The 14,205-nt window shown below is 37.4% G+C and overlaps 1 protein-coding gene and 1 pseudogene across 7 annotated transcripts in view; both read left to right on the forward strand.

Annotated features, from left to right (window-relative positions):
- Positions 1-14,205, forward strand: part of Ca-alpha1D (Ca[2+]-channel protein alpha[[1]] subunit D) — a 438,304-nt gene that overhangs the window by 131,832 nt on the left and 292,267 nt on the right. The window lies entirely within an intron of this gene.
- On the forward strand, positions 9,023-9,101 carry LOC141459601 (U4 spliceosomal RNA; annotated as a pseudogene).

The following is a 14,205-nucleotide window of genomic DNA, read 5'->3' on the forward strand; positions in this document are numbered from 1 at the left end:
GCGTCAGCCGCGTATGCGGGCAGGAATCTAAAATCAAGTCTCACATATTCTGAAACTATAGGTGACGGGCAACAAATTTTTCCTCTACCATTTTTTGGTAAGATTAACCATTTAAGCATGAAATGCATTTGAAACGTTTCTGTAACTCAACCAACCCGCATAGCCACGCCCTGAAGAGGACAATATATTTGTCGAAACGTTGGCAAGAAGACGAGTTTGTTTTTTATTTTTACCAATTCCTCGCCAATCTTGAATCCTAAGTTAAAAAAAAAACTGTGTATCAATCAATATGTTAAATGTAATATAAGATGTTATGTTTTTAGAATAGCCTAATTTTAATTTTGCTAATAATTTGAATGTAGGCCTGTCTTGATCCTGAGGCCCTAGGCTGAAGCCTAGTTAGCCTATAGGTAAATCCGGCCCTGCCTACTGGCTAACCTAGCTTGCAAGCATGAAATGCATTTGAGCCGTCTTAAAATGAACACCCTGTATACAACAAAAATCACATTTACGAACTTGGGTGTAATTCTGGAGGTAGGATAGTAATAGTTACTGCTATCAGGAGTCTAGAAAGCAATGTTAGTATTTCATATGTTAGCTGTTTGGTAGAGTAAGGATATCAGGTCCAGCTAGAGCAGCTACGAGGGTCGTTTGAAAAGTCCGTGCAAAGTCAGAGAGATAGCACTACTGGCGCGTATCGAGGTTATGTTTAGTTAGTAGCATCTCTTGGAAGAACACACACCAAGTTTCAGCCAGATCGGTCTATTTCTTTGTGTTTGGCATTCGTTTAAATCGAGGAAGTCGAGTGATTTTCAAAAATGGGACGAAAAAGAATTTCGTGTGTTGATTAAACACTACTTTATGAAAGGCAAAACGCCTCAGGAGACTAAAGAGAAGCTTGATAAACATTATGGTGACTCTGCACCTTCGATTAGAACAGTTTATAAGTGGTTTCAAAATTTTCGGAGTGGCCATATGGACACAAGTGACGCTGAACGTTCTGGACGCCCTGTTGAGGTTACTACTCCAGAAATCATTGATAAAATCCATGATATGGTGATGGATGACAGAGATGGTGGTGAGATTGCTAGTGCTGTGGGCATCTCGAATGAACGGGTACATAATATTTTGCATCAACATTTGGACTTGACAAAGCTATCCGCAAGATGGGTGCCGCGATTGCTCACGCTTGACCAAAAACGAAATCGTGTGAAGTGTTGCAAGGACGGTTTGCAGCTGTTCCAGAAGAATCCGCAGGACTTTAAGCGTCGTTTCGTCACTGTGGATGAAACATGGATACATCACTACACTCCTGAGACCAAAGAACAATCTAAACAATGGGTTACAAAAAAGGCAAAGACCGTTCCTTCGGCCGGAAAGATTATGGCGACTGTCTTTTGGGATTCGCAAGGAATAATCCTCATCGACTATCTGGAAAAGGGTAAAACTATTACAGGTGCATATTATTCATCGTTATTGGACCGTTTGAAAACCGAGCTGCAAGGAAAACGCCCACGATTGGCCCACAAAAAAGTCCTTTTCCATCACGACAACACACCAGCTCACACCTCAGCAGTTGTGGTCGCAAAATTAATGGAAATAGGGTTCCAACTCGTTTCACATCCCCCCTATTCTCCAGACTTGGCTCCCTCGGACTACTATTTGTTCCCCAATATGAAGAAATGGCTGGCGGGAAAAAGATTTTATTCAAACGAGGAGGTGATTGCAGAAACGAATGGCTATTTTTCAGACTTGGACAAATCCTATTATTCGGAAGGGATCAACAAACTAGAGCAGCGTTGGACGAAGTGTATAAGCCTAAAAGGAGACTATGTTGAAAAATAAAAAAGGTTTACCCCAAAAAATTAAGTATTTTTTATTTTTGCACGGACTTTTCAAACGACCCTCGTATGTTGTAGATAAGTAAGCCGACCGAGCTATGAAGAGTTACCTGCTCGGACCACCTATTTCATATTCAATTAAAAGCCCTCGCCAGCACCATCGGTGATTGATTAAAAAAAAATACTAGAAAAAACCTAATCCGCTAGAGAGATTTAATAATTAGCTGTGAGAAAAAAAGTAATAAATTTTTCATGCACGCTCGAAGAGATTGCTCGTTAAGGCGCCGCCAGTGCGGGTACGTATGTAACTAACCCTTGACTCGGCCGGCTAGTTGTTGGCGAAATGCTAACGTGGCCCTTACAAGGGCTGTTCAATATATGCCCTTTGTTATCCTCACTAGCTGAAGTGAAAGGCTCTGGTGAAATTTACTCTTTCTCAATGCTCCTGTACATTTTGCTCATAATAATGTAAATAATTTTACTTTCAGTTTGTGATTACAATTCTACAACTATTAAATTCAACAATAATTATTACCTGGGAGATTAGCTATGCGGTTAGCATATCGGATTCCCACGCAGAGATCCCAGGTTTAAATCCAGCTGCTGGCCCTTAGATTTTCCCTCTTCCTAGGAGCTTCTTACAGCTCACTGTCCGATTTTTTTTTTGTTTTAACCTACGCTTTCACGGTCAATGGCTACTTCGGCCATGCGACGTCTGGCAGCCCAGTATAAAATATTATTTTTTTTGTGTGGGTCCGTGGGCATATTCTCCCGGACATCCTGCAGTTGAGAGCATGCTAGCAGTTGCGGACCGTTCATAACATCTCCTCCACAAAGCACACAGATACTACTGTCCTTAATGCCAATTCGGTGGAGATGCTTCTAAAGGTAATCATGCCCCGTCAATAATTGCTTCTTACAGCTGCACTGTCCAGCGATGGACAGTGTTGTCTGTAACGAGAGGACACTGTACGGAGGCTGGCAGTGGGCTGAAAAAAGCTCTAGAATAGCATAACCTCAGATATCAGACACGCCTTAACCAGTTAACCGTGTTTGACGTGTAATATTCGTTGTGAAAAATATAAAATTGCCATTAACTACAAAAAACTCGAAATTTTAATAAAATACAATAAGAATATTATTTGGTGGGATGTTTCCTTTATCTTACCAATAGAACTGCCAAGTATTTTATACGGAGGGAGAGGTGGTAGCCAGCCAAATGATAAGTGGTTGGTACATGTTTGGTCTCCGCATTAGAGATTGGGGAATTACGCACACAAATAAGAAGCTCTCCTTGTGCAAAGCCCGTTTTTACCTTAGATAGAGGTTCAGAGCATGATTTCATTTTGCAAAAAATTTCAAAGCTCTTTTCTTCCTTGTAAAAACTCTTGTGCGTCCCTCTAGTTAACTAGGCAATGCAACTATGGTGAAGCGGTGCCAAGATTTTTGAATGAGCACAGAATGCTGTGGTAATCTCAAGACCCCAGAAATTGCAGGAAAAAAGTCTCTTGCAGTGACTATTATAAACTTTTGTTTTTTTTGCCCTGCGTCACTGTCTGATTTTAATTCCGCACACTGTGGGGTATTTTCTTTAAAAGTAAATTCCAAATCTAAAACTAAATCGTTAAAAAAAATTAAATAAATATTATTTCCTAGTTGCTGTTCATTATTTTTAGTGACTGATTCATAGTTTCAATAGGATGAAAAAATAATTGCCATTTCAGTCGTGATACATTTATTCTGCCGAGCTTTCGACCTAGGGACTAGGTCATCTTCAGGCTGTGGAACATATTTACAGATTGTTAACAATGATTCTATTAAAATTATTATTATTATTTATTATTATTTTATTGAGAAATCATGTATATACATAGCCAAAGTAGATTTAAAAAATAAATAAAGCAATGGCAAAGCCGTCTGCTTGAGAGCACTGCTTACATATAAATTAAAAAATACGAAATATTCTATAAAATAAATAAAGTAAATTAATATAAAATGTAAATAAAATAAAGTAAATTAATATAAAATTTAAATAAAATAAAGTAAATTAATATAAAATTTAAATAAAATGAACTAAATTAATAATTTCTTTCCATTCCACTGAGATATAAAGAACAATTTTATATTAAATCAAATTCAATCAAACGCAAAATAAAGAGTGGGAAAAAACAAAATGAACAGAATTACATATCGGAAATCCAGGAGTACCTTGCCTTCCAAGCATGGCGAGCGTAACGGATAATTGGACGAGGATCTGATTGGCCAGTTAAAGAAGAAATAATATCCTCTCTGGAGAGTGTACTCTTACGGAAATAAACAAGGCGAAATTCTCTTAACAAAGGACACTCTCCAAGAAAGTGATACACCTCCTCTCGCGTACCACAGTTACACAGAGAACACTTTTCTAAAACAGGCTCTTTGTCTATCCAGGGCCTATAATTTAAGTAGAGAAGTTCTCCCCTTACCTTAAGAAACCAGCGCAATTCCAGGAATGTTAAACTTTCAGAAAACTCTGCCGTGGTGCTATGTCTGTATTCTGCGATTAAGTATCTGTACAGAACAAAACGCTCCGATTGAACCGCACGGTTCACACATTCCTCTAGATGAGACTCCTTAATACTTCTGGACAACAAATTAAAATGAATATGTATAATATAACGAAATTTACAAAAATTATTTACCTAGTTTACAAAGTAATATTTTTACATTTCAGGGTTGGTGGGTTTTCTGTCTTATCTGTTCATGGACTGAGTGTGATCGGTCCTGTGTGTGATATGTGTTAGGTTGTGTGGAAGTCAGTGTTGCCAATTGTAAAATATTTTGTAGCAAGTCCGCGTATAATGTTGTTTAAATTGTTCGTGTCTGTTTTGAAAATTTTTAACTGTTATCTAGACAGAAGGCACACCAACCCTTTAATGTAAAATATTACTTTGTAAACTAGCCCTAAAGATGACCTAGTCCCCAGGTCGAAAACTGGCATTTCCTAGACAATTCAATGTAGCCTATTCAATTTAGCGCAACCCACTCTTGTAAAATTGTATTCCCATAAGCTGAAATTTGTCGAAAAACTGATAGCTGAGATCAATACAAACATGGACTATGTGAAAGTTAACGATAAATAGCGATACAATTAATATTCTGAGAATAATCTCTCTTAAATTAATTTATTTCCTGAAAACGATCTAATTTATTGTATTTCAAGGAAAATCAAAAAAATGGTTACATGAATATAAATATTCAATATTTGAAGAATGGTAACAGGAAAAAAATTAATTATAATTTTGCAATATTGTGTACTTGTACCTAGTCAATACGTTGTGAGTTATGAATAAAATACCTACGCTGAATTTCTATCAAAATGCAGATAGATACCAAAGAGTTGGAACAAAATGAAAGCTTTTATTAAAACATAGAGATTTTTTTAAGCAAAAGCAAATAAGTAAAAAAGTGGAAAATATATACGTATTTAATACAAAATAAAATCGCGATAGTCGCTTCTGATGAACTATTATTTATTAAGGTAATTTAGTTTGCTTCTACTACCAACCCAGCCTATTACAAAAAATTTGCATTTTTTCTTTTTTTAAATCTTTTATTGAAATGTGCGACTGCAACGATTGTTGCAACAAGCAAACGTGATGTTATATAATGTCGGAATGAAGATTGGAGAAGACACTCTAGTGGCGTCACTCCATTAACATGAACCAGATGCACTATACTGCTCTTATGAGGAGAGTAGAGTTCGCGGGGCCATCTTCTCTTCAATCTCCTTGGAGGATCACTTGGTAATGTGGAAGAAGTTAAGTGTTCAATTAAAGGATTAGGATGAGCTGCTGTAAAGAAATAAAAAAATTTAAGAAATGAGTTTTAGTAAGGTCCGGTAATGAAAGAGATTTTGAGGTAATTATGAATGGTGAGGTTAGAAATATAGAATGGAGCGTTAAGTTTGCGAAGTATATTTTTTTGATTGTAAAGTCTGGATGTCGATCCCCATACTTCGATGCCGTATGACTAAATAGGTCGCAGTAACAACAGAGTCTTTCGTTTTGTAGGTTGAGTTTAGATCGTTTGTCAAGTAGTCTGGCGAGAAGGTTTTGTAGCGTTGGTTAGTTTCTTGTCTTTTCAGTCTAGTATGGGGGATTCCATGTCAACCGTTTGGTCTAGGTACAGTCCAAGGTAGCGTACTTTGTCCTTTGATTTACTTATTTTAAGACAATCTACTTTAAAAATTGACTACCATCTAAAAGAGTTTTCAATGAATTAATCAACTTGATAAACTAACACTTTTGAGTGCTCGTGAACACGTTTTCTTGTAAAACAAACGTAATTTCTCGTACGAAGATAAAAGGAATCCTGGAAAATGATATACCGTTTGAAAGCCCATTAAACAAGGAAACTTATATAAAAAGTGCCAGCACCTAGGTTGGATAATGATCACTTAAGGGCCTAATGAGTTTTCTTAAAAATTTAGATTACTTTTATTTGGAAGATTGAGGCTGTCTGGAGAATAACTTATGCTTCAAAATGGTATCAATTTTTAGAAAATTTATCTGTCTTTCTAACCGGGTCAACAGAATCGAATTCGGACTAAAACTTTCTGAGTAATAACATTTTTATTGGAAAAAGTAATGATTTTAGAAAAAAAATTTTAAAGCGACGTCACTCAAGAACAGTGGACAATATGAAGTTCGCCAATACGTCATTGAACTCCACTTTAGATGTACTTCTCACAGTAGGCCTATGGACATTATTTACTGGTTCACCCTGTATATTTTGATTGCGTAACGTTAGTTTTGATTCGCCATTTGATAAGCCAAGTCCTGTAAGTGGTTGTTGATGTGTGCTTGAAGAGCCTGTGTAGCGATAAGAGGATCGGTATGAGGAGATAAGATTGCAGTATCGTCAGCAAAGGTGGACAGAATAGTATTTGTATGTTGCGGTATGTCTGCTGTATATAAAGAGTAAAAAAGAGGACCTAGGACACCGCCCTGAGGAACACCAGTTCTGGCTAGATGGATATCGAGAGTCTGCTGCTCCACAGTTAACTCTGAAATATCGATCTTGTAGGTAGGATTCGAGGATAAAGTTATAGAATAGAATAGAAAAGAAATTTATTATTCTGGGACAATTGTCCCCTAAGAATAAAAACAGGTACAATTAGAGGCCTTAATAGTTTGGCCTGTGATTAAACTGAAAATATACTTAAGTATTTACAAAAAGTGAAAATAAAAATAACAGCAGAAATTAAGGAAATAAATTAAAACAATTAGAATTCCGGAGGAAGCTGGATAGAAAGGAGATAACTGAATAGACGGGATTTAAAGATAGAAAGGGTAGGAGCATGGCGGACAGATGAAGGTAAGGAGTTCCAGAGAGAGGTAGCATGTATAAGGAAGGATTTGTCAAAGGATGAGGTACGGTGTAAGGGAATATAGAGATCAGATGAGCGAGATCTAGTATTATGGGAATGGATCGAGGATTTAAACTTAGGGAGTTGAAAAATATAGGAAGGCCTTTGAGACTGGATGACTTGAAAGGAATGAAGCCCAAAAAATATTGGCGGCTGTAGACAGGAAAAAGCCACTTCAACTCATCGTAGAAGTACGAAATGCGAGTGTCTCTGCTGAAAATAAATCTTATGATGCAGTTCATGAGAGGCGCCTTGAGCTTAGCTTTAATATCCACCAGAAAGACCGCGCTATACACTAAGCAACCATAGTCGAAATGGGGGGAAATAAGAGAGGAAACTCAGGAGTTGCCGGGTCCTTAATTGGTGACGGGAACTATTAAACTGCTTCAGGTTGTGGATGGAACGACGAGAGATTTGGGAAACATGGTTTTTCCAGGAGAGGTTTTGGGTCAAAAGTGATACCGAGGTTCTTCACAGAGGAACAATATTTTATTGGGGTATTGTAAAGGAAAAGATTAGGAAGAGGAGCCAATGATTTAAGGAGTGGGTTGGAGCCAATAACAATAGCTTTGGTCTTTTCTTCATTCAAGGTTTTATGTATGAGGAAGAATATCGCTCAGCTTAAACAGTAGACCCTCGTGCCACATCCTGTCGAACGCCTGAGCGACGTCAAGGGAAACACTCGGGCAATACTGCTTTCGCTCCTGGGAATTAGCAAGTCAAAAAAATTCTTTTAAACTTATTTTATTTTCGCTTAAGTTTCCAAAAATATGAATCGATTACATTACTTCCTTTCACCTCAGTCAGAGAAAGTAATAAATGTAGAATTGCAGAAGAATAAAAAAAAAAAAATCCTTTTATACTGATCTTAACGAATCATATTATTACGGCTGTAAAATTGAGCTAATTTTAGAAACGGAAGTGCATAAAAATGTGAAATCCAGCTAATACGGCCCAAGTCCATAAACACGTTGTTTATCGGGGCACAAAGTTCCGCTATAAACTCTTGGCTCTGTGTATTTATGGGGCTCCAGAAAGAACAGAAAAAGTTTAAGTGAGAAGATATAGAGTGGGTGGTAACACTGGACTGTGTCGGCCTCCACCAACATGAGCATTGATCCGCGCCTCTCTAGCTCCCCTGCCTCTGCCGACCTATACTTATCGCCACCACAATCTCGGCCTTTAATATTATCTTCTATATTTTAAATATCCATGTTTTAACTATTTCTCTCAATGTAAAAAAAACAAACAAAATCATGCAATTAACAATCATGTATCACTACGAACAAAATTTAGTGCATTAATAAAGAGAATTAGCACCACCTAGTGTATTAATTAAAGAGATTTATGCATTGACATATTGTAATGCAACGTTCACTTCTTGACCTAGAAATTCTATGCTAATTCTTTTATCATTTTTACAGCAATAATTTTTTTTTTTTAAATTAATGCTGTAATTAGGATTAAAACTAGCGAGGATTCAGTCAAATGAAAAATATCAACTCCGTCTTTACGCCAACATTTCGACAAATTTATTGCCTTTCTCAGGGCCTGGATATTACAAGTAAAAAGTAAAGTAAAGTAATTGCCTATTTTTTTCAGCCAGGCTTTACCTCCAACTACCAATTAAGTGTCATGAACCGAGGCGACTAGCAAACATACTTTTAACTGTAAATTTCTTTTATTAACCATTAAATAATAATCCAAGCCTACAGACTGAAAAACGAACCCAGTACCACGATACATATTAGCTTTACAGGGTCTCACCTCTACCGTTAAGCAGTGGCAATATCGTAACCAATGAAGGTCTCCTGAGGTACGATTATTGGCTAGTTGAAAACTTTTACACGTTGTTAAGATAAGTCTACACGGTACACTAAAAAGTTGCTAGGCTATTTCTGTTTGCTAGAGCTGTGTCTCAGTTTTGTCCAGACGTGAGAGTTAAAAAGAGCTAGACTAAGTTGCTAGAGCGTTCTAGATGAGTGGCCTTCAGTCAAGTTGCGAGAGTAGTGTCAGATCTGTCTACATGGACATGATCTCTCTCCGCCCTGTACTGCTCTAGTGCAATTTAGTTGTTCGCCTCTTTAATATGGAAACAGACCTCGTGTAAATTGCTCGTGCGGCTATTGCCATAGCTGTACTTATTAAAAGAAAATGGCTACAGAGAAAGAAAACGCGAGTGTGGGTTACACGATGACAACGATTGGTCTTAATATCAGGCACCAACACAAAGACTGAAGAACCAAAAGACTTTCTTAACTAATGTCAAAGAAGTAATGGAGCGCCTGCGGACCCGACGAGCGCCTGAGTGGAAGAGAGGATATGTCCTCCGAACACCTTGACGTGTGTCCTTCCATCGAAGACAAGAAATTCTGTTAAATCGGACGATGTCTTCAGACGAGAATCATTTGTGTACGACGTCGGATGGCAGAACTACCGTGACTTACAGGTGGCGTAGATAAAAAAAAAAAAAAAAATGGCGGATTCCGACAACAGATCAGCTGAAAATTTTCTTCGGATGTCAACCTCTAATTTTCAAGAACTTCTGCAAAAAAAGTGGCACCACTGATCCAAAAAGAGTGTTCCATATCACGTGATGAGGTGTTCCATATCATTTGGGGAAAGATTTGGTCAGCGCCATTTCCGCTCTTCCTCTTCTTTCTAATTTTCCTCAATTCGTTGTCGAATTGAGTCCGAAAATTGTGTAATTTCCTCGTCACTTCCTTGTGATCTGTAGCTCTAGAGAAAAGCCCACACTTCCCGCAACTGGTGTGGGGATGCAACTCGGTCTAGGATGCTGCTCTAGGATCCGTCCACATTGCGACACCTGCTCTAGCTAGACGCTCTAGCTACTCTAAGTGTCTCCGTGTAGACCTACCTTTATGTGAGTTGGTTGTTAGTTACGAATTGTAATTGATATCATTTCTAATAATTTTTTTAATAAATGTTATGTACATTTATTCCTATGTGTTTCAATAGTCTAATTGCTGCGTTATGTATTTGTAATATCCAGGCCCTGAGCAAGACAGTAAATCTGAACTGTGTATTTTATTTTGACCGAATCCTCGGTAGTTTTAACCCTAACTATTAATAGTTTATGTCACTAAAATGATAATACAAATTAATTGTTGATATATTTATTTTCTTTTAATATACCATCACAGTACCACTATCGGATCAGAGAACACACTTTTGGAAAAAAAATGAGGTAATCAAAACATTTTTTTTTGGAGATTTTTTTGAAAAACCTCCGCTACGATTTTCTGTAAACAAGATATACTTAATGCACATATTTTATTAATTTTAGAGGGGAGCCCTAAGGCATAGGTCCTAGGGCCACAATGGGCCCCAAATCTAACTCTCGTATTGCGTTTAACATTCAATTTTTCTCACTAATTACTCTTAAACCCGCCATACTCGTTACATATCTTTCTATTCAGAGACATTTTCATGCATTTATCTCCTCTGAATTATTTACTACTCACTCCTAGATAACCACCTAGATAAAGGGCATTTCTCCCAGATAGTGGTACCACCGACCATGATGGACCAATCTTCCAATTCCACACTGTGGACATTGTGTCCCGCTAAATTACCGTCATGTTGAACTAGTGTGGCAAGCCACTGATGCATGGCCACTAATCAGTGATACAATGTTCTCCTAGATCTTTCTTGCGCAAATTTGATGATGTCCAAATTATACTCAAGCCAAACATTTGTTATAAATCTCTTCGAATGGGGCACAAGATTTAATGCGTTCAAAAATAAATACTAATGTAAGAAATATAAAAAAATAATACTAAAAAAATAGAAATGTAATTAGCAAAAATACAGAAGGAGCTGGTACTTTAACAAAATAATTGGACAATGTTGGCAATTAGGAATTGCACTCGTTATATTTAATTACTCCGCATTAATTAAGCTAATTCTTAAAGCTCATGCACTTATTTCCATCTTTCATGCAAAAGCTGCACTTTTTCATATGCTATTCCATATTATTTCAATATTTACCCTGAGATCTTTATAGTTAAGAGTTGTTAGTTATAAAATCTGTTATATGTTTAGTTTCGTGTACAAAATCTGGGACACTCTTAAAATGAATTATTAATAAATCTTTTATAGTAATTAAACATGTTGACTGCGTTAAATATTGTCTAGGACAATGCGAGACGATTTTTCATGAAATATTGCTTCTGTGTCCGAAATTTATTTTCGAAAGGAGGGATTTTTTTTTGCATTTTGTTCATATAAATGAATATATTATTTACTAATTGTTTTTCTGTGCATGAACGGCTAGAAAAAGTCCAAAATATTGCGCTTAGAAAAATTACAGGAGGTCCAAAGTGTACTCCTATAGCGGCTATGCAATTGCAATCAGAAATATAACCGCTAAGAGTTCGGCGAGAAATTGCAGCTCTAAACATGAAGGAGAGATTAGCAAGATTGAGGATTGATTACTGGAAAAAAGATAGACCACCTGAAGTCGCAAGGCTAAAAACTCAGGTGAAATTTTCAACCCAAGTAGATGCTATATTCTCCAAAAGTATAATTTATCCCTTGGCAGGAGGAGAGCCTCTGTACCATGAGTCGTACTGGAAAATGAGGAGAACACCTTTAGTACGTCCCCATCTCATGGGGCCTATAAAAAAAAAGGGCGTCAACAGTGAGACCAAGTTGAGAGCTCTAGCCCTTGAAATGCTTGGAGAATGATATCCATCTCCTCCTAGGACCCACATCTATACCGACGGTTCAGCAGAAGGTGCCACTAAAGCTGCGAGTGCTGGAGTGTATGGTACCAACTTCCAGTTCTCAGAAATTGTTAGAACGTGGGCATCAAATTTCGATGGAGAGATCCGGGCTATCCTGATAGGTCTAAAATATGTGGTTGAAAGGAAACTGGACCAAGTAGTGTTCCTCAGTGACTGGCAAGCCGTAACGGGAGCTCAGAGTGGAGTTTCCGCTGATGTAAGAGCGTGCCAGGAAATGGTTGACAAGATACTTAAAAGAAGGGAAGCCACCTGGCTTTCCAGTGGATTCCGGCACATTGTGGATTACCAGCCGATAACCTTGCGAAACAGGGAAGTCAATGTGATCAGCCCGACCACGCAATGTGTTACGCATCGGCTAAAAGATTTATAGGTAGCCACATAAAGGGTGGAAATTACACGCGGAACTCAGGAGCATGGCCGCTGAAAAGCAGTGAGCAACACTGCTAGAAGACAAGATGCCTGCCGGCCTCCCCAAGAAAAGAGTCTGTCGTGCACGACAAGACTAACGCTATACTCTTCACCAAACGCATGCACACTTTTAACCGACAGACCAGACATAATAACACTCTCATTCCGTGGTCTACCCACGTTAAGTACCTAGGCCTAACTTTGGAATAACAAACTGACTTTCACAACGCACGTACAAAACAAAGTAAAAGTAAGTGACCAACAAAATCCTTCTCTACAAAGTGGGTCATCAGGCCAATGTTGCTCTACGCCAGCTCCGCCTGGAGCCTGGACTTGTAGTAAAAACATCAAGAAACTCCAGGACAACCCAGAACAAATTTCTCAGACTCGAAACAGTCTCTCCACGAAGCACTAGAATTGACTTACTCCACGAGACTGCGTCCATTATCCCCCGGTACACTTCTATATCCAAAAATCGTCTGCTCAAACTCCTTTCCATCCTAGACTGCCATCCTAATCCACTCTGCAGCGGACATAGCCTCCTACAGATCCTTCTACAACATACAGACACAGAAGACTAAAACAGATATTCCTCTAACTCTTTACACTAGCTGCAGGTTTTTCCTCTCCTTTTTTTCCCTGCATTCCAATCCTCCTCACCTAACTTTTCTCTTTCTTCACTTAGTTAAGAAGGTTGAAATGTATAATACATTTACACTTCTGTATATATTTTATGTATATATTTATTGTAATAAATATTTATTCTATTCTAGTCTGTCGTGCTCTTCCGAGGAATTACAGGGCACGACTATCTATCTACAAGCACACCTCCACAAAATAGGTATTAGGGACTCACCGATTTACCCATTGTGTAATGACGGCGTAATGATATTTAAGCATTTGAACGAGTGCCCGTCACTACAGGGCATGACTACTATGTATAAGAGATGTCAGACAGAAAATGGCTTAACGCCTTAACTAATTTTTTGAAATTCGTGTGCGTGTTCAAAACAGATTTTCGTTTGTTTCCTTTAAATCGCGATATACCTTTTAATTTGCAAGATTTTTCTTTGTAAAAAAGATTTAGTTCAAAATTGTTAAGTTTCGCTTTTTGTTAATAAAAGTTTTTTTTTAAAAAAGATTTTGAGTAATAAAACAAGTTCACCCTTCATATAAGTTTTGCTTGGTTGCCTTCTTGATCAAGTTACTCCAGTTGTTTTAAGATACAGTTTATCCTTAGCGATTCTTCTAAATGCTCTATTTAATTAGACCTAAAACTCTGAAATTTCTTCTTTTCCAATAAAAGGAAGTTCATCTAATTAAATCTTTATTCAAGTCTCCTGATGCTCTCTTCTGATTTTAGTAAATTACACAATTATCAGTTCGCCATCAATTATTCGGAAATTGATGAGGACTTCAGTTAATTGATAAATAAAATCCTCAATTTCTTAATAATAACACCTGGTCGATCCATTTCTACCCAGTCTAATAACTAAAGCCAAGTAAATCCATAGATATTTTTAATTAAACCTCTGCAGTTTTCGTGAAATCTGGATCACAGTTTATTTGAGAAATAAAAATAGCAATGAAAAAAAATGAACAACTCAGTTCTTACCTCGTTAAAGCTGTATTTGTTGCTCTGGATTCACATCTGCGTCCACTTCTATTTTCATTCTACATTAATGATGTAAAAACTATCTTCTCTAATAGAATAGAATAGAAAAGAAATTTATTATTCTGGGACAATTGTCCCCTAAGAATAAACACAGGTACAAAT

The sequence above is a fragment of the Rhodnius prolixus genome, unplaced genomic scaffold (assembly GCF_049639745.1).
Source record: "Rhodnius prolixus isolate KJV_2025 unplaced genomic scaffold, Rpr scaffold_11, whole genome shotgun sequence".
NCBI classification, from domain to species: domain Eukaryota; kingdom Metazoa; phylum Arthropoda; class Insecta; order Hemiptera; family Reduviidae; genus Rhodnius; species Rhodnius prolixus.